Below are 8,213 nucleotides of genomic sequence, written 5' to 3' on the forward strand. Positions count from 1 at the left end.
TGCAGCAGGTCAATGAGACATTTATTAGAGCAAAATATTTCTTATAGTAGACTGCTGTTTAGCTTATCTTTCAGTGCAGTGGACACACCGCACAACAGCGCGACCACATCAACGTGCTCCAGAAAACATATCTCCATGACCTTCTCTTCCTCTTGCGATAATGGAGTGTCACCTGGCTCTGCTAGAGTTGGTAGAACTCTGGGCTCACATGATACATCAACTCCTCTAGTGCTTGCCCCGTGGTAATGTTCCGGCAGCTCTTCCACTGACGCGATACCTTTGTGTATCATTCCTCAGTCGGTTGATGACGCCTGGGGTCTCTGGCGAGTATATTTTCCGCTTTGGGCCTTGCTGCGGTGCTGTAGATACTGTAAAGACAGATACATCATCAGAACATCTTGTTGGGCTAGTTGACAATTTCTGGTCAAGTTGCACTTTGTGTAAAGGAACACTACACGCCGGCACACAGGACAAGCGCAGCGTCCTGTCTATGTTTGAGTATCATGTTCCACTGTAAAGCGAATTCTATTGGCAATAAATGCATGCCATATGACATCGTTTAACATTTATGGAAACACGATATGAAAATTCCGATCATTACAAAATTTCTAGTGCATGTGACAAAACCCAGAACTGTTTCAATCCATGCAGGTCAATTCTGATTACATTTGGTTGCAGTACTTCAATAGAAATATGCCTCCAAAATTGAATAAGCAAAGTTCCAAGTTTTAGTATTGCTATATATTCATGCAACATGTTAAGCACTGCTCGTTCCTCAATAGCTCGTTAATTATACTAGGCATTAGTTTTTTAGAGCTAGTTTGTATGATGGACGAACATTTTTTTATTCGTCTTGTCAAAGATTAGATAATTGAGCGTTTCATTTGGCTTCATTTTTTTTCTGCAAAAATACCGATATGAGGCAAACTAATTTCCAGTAGTTTAGAGTTGCTGGGCAACTGAGCATTGGAAGTTTTGCTCCGGAAGAATTTCTGCTATAAAGCGGAAAACTTTGGGAGAACACGGCAGTGCACGGCAAGAACTGTCTTCGCCGTGTCGTATGCTGTAGTGCCGAGCGAGACGCGACTTTTTACGAACGCGAATTCGTTCATTGTCAGCGAAAACTGTTCGGCTTTTCAGTTTAGCTTGCAATCGGGAACATCGCGCACCGCAGCCGAGCAAGCGATAGAGAGACACTGACAAGCACGCGGTTTCTTGGCGCATGCGGAGCAAATTTCGCTGCGCACCGCCACATAGCATCCGGCACCGTAGCAAACAACGTGGAAGCGACAGCGCTCGCTGTGCTCATGACACTTGCGCCGTGCGTTGGCGAGTGGTTTCTCTACGAAAATAATGAGGTACAGAAGCACAGATTCGCAAACACTAATAACTTGTTTTCCTTACATTCATCGATCAGGGACTGTTCTTCCGCTGCAACAGTTGCACAGCTGATCACAACAGTCTTGTTTTGGCCAGGCCCGGCAAAGGCCTTTTCTGCGAAGTGTTCCGAGCAGAGGCGGTAGCCGTTGCACATCTGCTCCCATGTCAGCCCCGCCAGGACTCCCCATATAGCGTAATTTCGCCATATGTCACATCTGAAAATGGGCAAGATACCGTGTGTTCATGGTTAAAGAACACCTAAAAACGAAACCAAAGTTGAGAGTGCGAAGAAGCGACGAAAAGATTCTGTCCTACTGGGCGCAGGTTGAAAAGTGTATCGAACCTAGGTCGTCACACACGTAAGTCGAACTTTTTGTAATCCAAAACGCAAACGGTGACTGCTACGTAATTGATTTTTCTTTTCCTTTCGGCTTCTGCCGTCTTGATGAACATTGAAAGGTTGTGATGACCACAAAAAACTGGTCACCGGAATGCTCTCCAGTGCAACTAGTTTGTGCAGCAAGTATTAAAATACCTTCGGCAAGTATACACTGCAAGTTTTATACTCGTGCAAAAACTGAAGAGCACCCCCTAACGTATACCGAAGCGAAGTTTCCGTCTGCGGATAAGCTCGCATCAATCGGCCCGTGTGCAACTGTCAACAAGTGGCTTCAGTCTCTTACAACACCGCAGAAAAACGCGCCGCGCCAAAGCAACAAAGATATTCCCTTGCAAACAACCGCGGGAGATTTTCGTTTCGTCCTGTAGCTGTTTTTATGGGGATAGCGTTTTTTTCTTCATAGCGGCTGCAGAAAAAGTGAGCTTACCTCTCGTCCGCTGGGAAACGGAAAAATTTCGCCCTGCTGTTCCTCCCCGAGCCGCCACACCAGCCAGCCGCCGCAACACGCCTTGTGCTCTTTCCTCAGTTTTTCCGACATTGCCGGAACGTTCGCTGGCACGGAAATTCCTAACTGCAGAGCACACGAAAAAGCGTGCACGTGCACAGAAAGTGGCAGGAGCAGACGAACAGAATGGCAGCCGAAGCGATAAGAGCCACAGCGCCGACCGCTGGTGCAACAAATGAAGCGACTAAATAAAGATATAGGACGCCGAAAAAGAAAACAGCCAATGACACATGTTATTTTTGCACATAATTGCAACACTTTACTTAGCTGCTATGTAGGTTGAAGAGATAGAGCCACATATGCAAAAGTTATTGAATTTTCCTTTGGCTACTACCAGTGTCAAGGAGACGCTTTATTGGCAATAGTGAAACTATCCCCACTGCCCACGCACTGATAGAATGGCGTGGCAATATATAACCCGCATATACCGCATGGCACATAGCAAACATATACCTAGATATTTACGGAACTTCACGGCGACGCCGACGATGGCAGCAAAATTTGGCTGGAGTGCCCTTATAATTGATATCGCAGTAAAGGAAAGGAAACAAAGTTGCTGATACTCCCAGAAACAAGTATGGCTTCTGCAACGGCCAATCGTAAAAGTCGAGGTACTCGCCAGTGGAAGAGTGTCACGGTCAGAAACGCTCCACAAGTCCGGGGAAAACATATCAGTACAGACACCGCCGTAACTCGCGACGGGCTGCATTAGCGAATGCGATCGTCTACGGGCCCGATATGCGCTGCGCCATCACGACACGAGTGGAACGCCGTCACGTGGCGCTCTCGATGTCAATAATCGGCAAACGGTGCTGCGCAGCGAAGCCGAAAGCAACTGCAGCAACGGGCGCGCGCGAACGCTGCATGTTTCGTTTGTCGATGCCTGCGCCCGGGGAAAAAAACACGCTAACGCGGCACGCACTGTAGTAGCGTGCAGCGTGGTGAAAACTACAAGTCGTTCTTACGTTGTCGTAAACTACGCGCAACTTGTGATGCATGTTTACCACCACTTAAACACCGATTAAATCCCCATTGGCAAATAAGTTTCACGGAAATCCGCAAGGCGGAGGAATATTCGGCAAATTGAAATGAATATGATCGAGCCCAAAGCAGCACGTACATACATAACGAAAAAAGGGTTTATTTATTTCAACATACCTCACAGGCCCCATATGAGGAGCATTGAGTAAGGGGAGCATCACTGCAACAAAGTTGTACACGAGGATACCGCAAAGATGAGCAGAAATAATTGATGCAAAACTGGGTTACAAATGCAGAGCTGTGGTGGTAAATAAGCATCTCATAAAAGCTTAACCGTTTTTCAACAGAGAATTCGCCGTCGCGGAACATTTCTTTTTAAGTCCGAGAATCAAACCCTGCACAAACGCCTCTCCTCCTTGCGTTTGTGCCGGGTTTGTGCAGGGCGGTCGCTTTGCCGTCGGTTAACCAGGAGGCTATATAGGGCGAGGCTGAAATACACTTCTGCCGACTTCCTCACAATTGATTTGCCATATTCTGTTTCCTTGCACTTCGAGTTGTCGATTCATTTGGCCTTGCAGTGATATATGCTAGCTTCCTGGTCAGCTCAGATGGTAAAACGACCACTCTGGAGAGGCGTTCGACACGTTGGCTATTCACGGAACAATAATTTTTCTTCCACTGCGAAGCCATCATTCTGGGACACCCGTATGGAATAGATCCAAATATTCCTTTTCACAATAATCCATTGCACTCTCAAAATTCTAGGCGCCATTACAAAAAGGCGAGGTACATATACATAACAGTTACTCATAAACAAGCTAGTACGCGCTTACAAACAAATAGAAAATAAGCTCGCCAGAGCTTCAACATTCATCATTTGCTACTCATCTGCAGCTATTGTGCATTATGTCGATGTGAAATGTATACATCGCACTGACTGCGATTCGCCGGATAGCGGCCCCGCCGTATCAGTGATGTATGTCGACCGGTGTGCTCTACAATAAGAAGCTGTGGCGTGTCATTATTGTTCAAAGCACTCATGACCTGAACGAAACTGCAACAAAGCAGCTAGTCAGTGTCGAGCTCACCAATGTCGCATTCGGTGATCGCTCTTGTCAGAAGTAAGCCTGTCGTCAGCAAGATTGTAAATGCGGTATACATTTCTGACAAACGTGATCGATTATGGCGCATCCTTTGTTTCCAGCTTCACATCTTGGTCATTGCGACACAATTTTTTTTTACTTTGTACCGAGTGTGCATGCGTTCGGACTTTATGTTTTATAAATTTTAGAATCTCACTCTTATAAGGGTGATGGTTCGAGCTAGTTGGTTTGCCCTCGTTTTCCTGTGTTCCTTGTCCCGCTTCGCGCTGCAACACACAGCCTCACTCTTAGGTGTGACATCACATCATCCACCACTTGATTCGTTTTTATTGTGTCCATGTTATTCAGCATTTGTTTACCCGCGTAATTTTTGTCAGTCAGGCCCTATATAAGTGAAAATATAGCAGGAACGCGTGCTTCGAACCTCCGCACGTGATCGTTTAGTTAAATCTCTCTTAAACTGTCTCAATTATAGGTTGCATTCACATCCCGTGGAAAGATGAAATATTGCTCTATCGGCGCAGATGGAAACAATTTAGTGCCGGCACTTTTCGTGTGCCTTTTTGTCGTGACGTCAGCGCGGTTTCGTACACGTGGTGAGTGGTACACCGCGGAGAGACACAGTGCGCGGCGGCCTTGGCTGGCGCTCCGATCGGCCTGCTCGAACTCCTGGTTCCACGACGCTGCACCATTCTGGCGGGAGAACGCGCACATAGCGTAGCCCAACGTCGCAATAGGTGGTGATATCGATTGGGGCTCCCGGGCACACTCTGCGCTCCGCTTTGCTATTTCCAACTTCTTCGGGGCTAAAAATAGCACCTTGCCCAGTCGCGAGGGGTTATTTCGGTGTCGTAACAAGCGTGGCCGCGGCAACGTCTGCGAGAGGACGCTGCAAGCACTCGGTGCCACTAAAAATGATTGGCTATTGCGATGCGTCGGCTCGCTGTGAGAAACGCAGCCCTGGTCGCTTAGCTGCCACGGTGCAGTGGCGTGCCTGTGCGTGCGTGTGTCTGCGTGCCTGTTTAGAAAGAGAGAGGGAGATCCGCTATACCGCATATGACATCGGCCTAGTGACCGCGTCTGCTCAATTCGTACGGGGGAAGGAGGTACCAGGTTCCAATCACAACGCCGGAAACCGTTCAGCATTTATAATGAGCAGAGACGCCCTCAGCTCAAGTGCTATAATCCATGCAGCAAGTTCGCACTTTATAGGGAGGAGGAAGTAACATTTGTTAGTGCAGTTGCGCCCTCGTCTATTCGTTCTTTCTGTGTCCGTGCTCCATAAGTTCTGCTGCTACAATCCTCGAAGAATGAACCAACTCGCTCAGTTAAACACCGTTTTGACTTCAGGCATTGTCTCTGGATGGTCGTTCTTCTACTGCGATCGTGCAGGAACGTTGGTCATTATGGAACCATAGAGAAACGGTGGGTATTTGGGGATCGCGAGGGAAACCGCTTGGATGGCAATGCCGAAGCGTTTTAGTCACGTGACCATATAAGTAAGTCAATTCACGTTTTCTTCGCCAAGCGTTGTGCGACGAAAGCATAGTCTCAGTAGGCACCGCTGTCCAGTAATCGCTTTCCTGACTCTATTTTAGAGAGGGATCACTGGTCTGGAGTACGACGTCACTGCTCAAAGTACATAAGCCTTGAGTGTCGAGGTATTGCGATAGAGTTTTGTACAACCACTACTAAGTATGAACTAGGGGTGCACATTCCCATGTGCGCAAAGCTTTCAGTATCCTTTTGCCAGCATACCGGATTAGCTTAAGCTCTCTGCCGTTTCTTCCTTTTTTTTTTCTACCTCACACTCTCTACTCAGTATATGAAGCTACATGGTTGGTACTGTGTACAAGGAGCAGACACGCATGCAGTAATGTTTGTCCACGTTTGTGTTTTCGTCACTCGTACATCAGCCGGTATAATTAACATTAGAAATCAGGGCAACTGGGCATCGCGTCACATGTGTGTACCGACAACCCTTTCGAACAAATGAAGACAAGCTGACCAAAGCGCTTATCGCGTTCACGCTTTAGTTGCACCAATGCTTTGCAATAAAGAAATTGCAGGACGTCGAAGCTTCGCCTTTAAGAGTGGAACGCGGTAGCATTGAAAGATCCCCGACTGCTTCTCACGCTTCCCTGCAACTGCAGCTTACGTAACCGAAATGTTTACCGGGAAATGCTGGCGGCGAACGTTATTCACGAAGGTGAGCTTTCTAGTGGAAACGTGGCTTCATGCGTGGACCGCGAATGCGTAATACGAATTCGCGGAGGCAAGCGCCATCTGGGTGGTGTTGTTGCAAGGAACCGAGCTCGGCGGCCCTCTCTATGAATGGTAGAAATGCTGGAAAAAGGGTTTATGTTTCAGTTTCCGCGTAACAAAATTATATTTTCTCCTATATTCAAATTACAATCCAACGCTATCATGCCTGTAGGTTGTGTGTAATCGTACTTTACGATTTCTTGACGCATCTTACTTTCAAAAATTCAGTTCGTTCAGTAACGTCCTTGCGCTACACGGAGGGCGTGCTTGGGTATGCGTGGTGGTGGTGAAAGCTTATTGGCAGTAAAATTCCTGAGGAGAGACTCTGGAGGAGTGTGCGTGGTTCGGAATTATTTTTTCGCTCAACGATGGCCGACACTGGACGCAGGTCGCCGGACACCGATGCCATATTTCCTGCGGCACGGGGCCCTACACTTTCGTGTTACAACGTCGAAGTTGTGCGACCAGTGGCTTTGCAGGCATAGAATTTCCGACAAAAGTTACCGGAAGAACGTCTTAGGCTGCAATCGTTCAGCTACAACGGGAATATTATGGGTAGTACAAGAATTTGCATATTAGCCGTGCTTGTGGCTTCGGGCATTCTTGAGACGCTATTTATCTAAATTTATGAGCAATCACTTTCCTAAATGTATCAAGGCTATAAGTATTTGCGCAGATGCATAATCAGTACGAATTGCTGCATTTACAACGCAATACTTTGTTGAAAATGATCAATTTGAAAAGTCACAAGGCCGTTTGAAGCCGGAAGACGAAGTTTGAGCAAATCCATGTAGTTTACCCTTCATTCCCGTGCTGGCTGAACTGCCATAGTTACAGCTCCCTGTAGACACTTACGCCACAGTTACCGCTATAGAGCAATTTTTGTAGAAAACACTCCAGGCCCGCCGGTGCCTTGTCCCCGTCACATTGGCGGCCGTTCCCCTTAGCGCGATGTCAGGGCTGAGAACACTCGGACGTCGTGCTTACCTCTTGTGAAGCCGCGCGCTGCCTCTCTCGTCCTGATCAACAACGCCACGGACACTGCAATGTTTCTCCTGTCCAGCCTTGCACTGGAAAATGAAAAAAAAAACGAAAATTATAACGCGCGGTCGACGTGACGCATTTTCATGCCTATGCGTCAGCGTGACTTTGTTGCGTGGCCAGACTTAGCGGGAACGTTTCACATCGCTTTTCTAGGAAAGCGGGTGGACACCGGACTCCCGCAGTATTTCACGCCGTGTTACAAGTGCCGCGCTGCGTGGGGAAAGTTCAGCGTTAGCGTGACCTACCGAGAAAAGCTTCTCAAATGTCTGCAAAATTGTATTCCACGAATAGGACCATTTGACAGAAATATGTAAAACCATTTCGAGTTAGTCTATGTTCAAATTAAACAATGAGGTTGTTATTTTCTGCGAAATAAAAAATTATTTGAGATATGTTGTCTGTCAGCATCTTACGCTTCTGAAAGCGCACAATGTATACAAGCAACTTAAGAGAGTACTGATACATATTTTCCAAGTTGTAAAACATTACCACAATATTTTATCACGCAAAAGGATTCTACTTAACAAATATGAAG

At 47.0% G+C, this 8,213-nt stretch overlaps 1 long non-coding RNA gene across 2 annotated transcripts; it reads right to left on the reverse strand.

The window, feature by feature from the left end:
- Nucleotides 1-7,919, reverse strand: LOC129380344 (uncharacterized). 2 transcript variants are annotated; one of them, XR_008608335.1, is made up of 3 exons: nt 7,622-7,919; nt 1,405-1,595; nt 1-368 (listed from the first exon to the last, which is right to left on the reverse strand). It is a non-coding gene; the product is annotated as an uncharacterized lncRNA (long non-coding RNA). The 2 variants fall into 2 exon arrangements; XR_008608334.1 differs by lacking the exon at nt 7,622-7,919 and adding an exon at nt 2,208-3,047.
- Nucleotides 7,920-8,213: the final 294 nt, after the last annotated feature.

This window comes from Dermacentor andersoni, chromosome 10 (assembly GCF_023375885.2).
Source record: "Dermacentor andersoni chromosome 10, qqDerAnde1_hic_scaffold, whole genome shotgun sequence".
NCBI lineage: Eukaryota > Metazoa > Arthropoda > Arachnida > Ixodida > Ixodidae > Dermacentor > Dermacentor andersoni.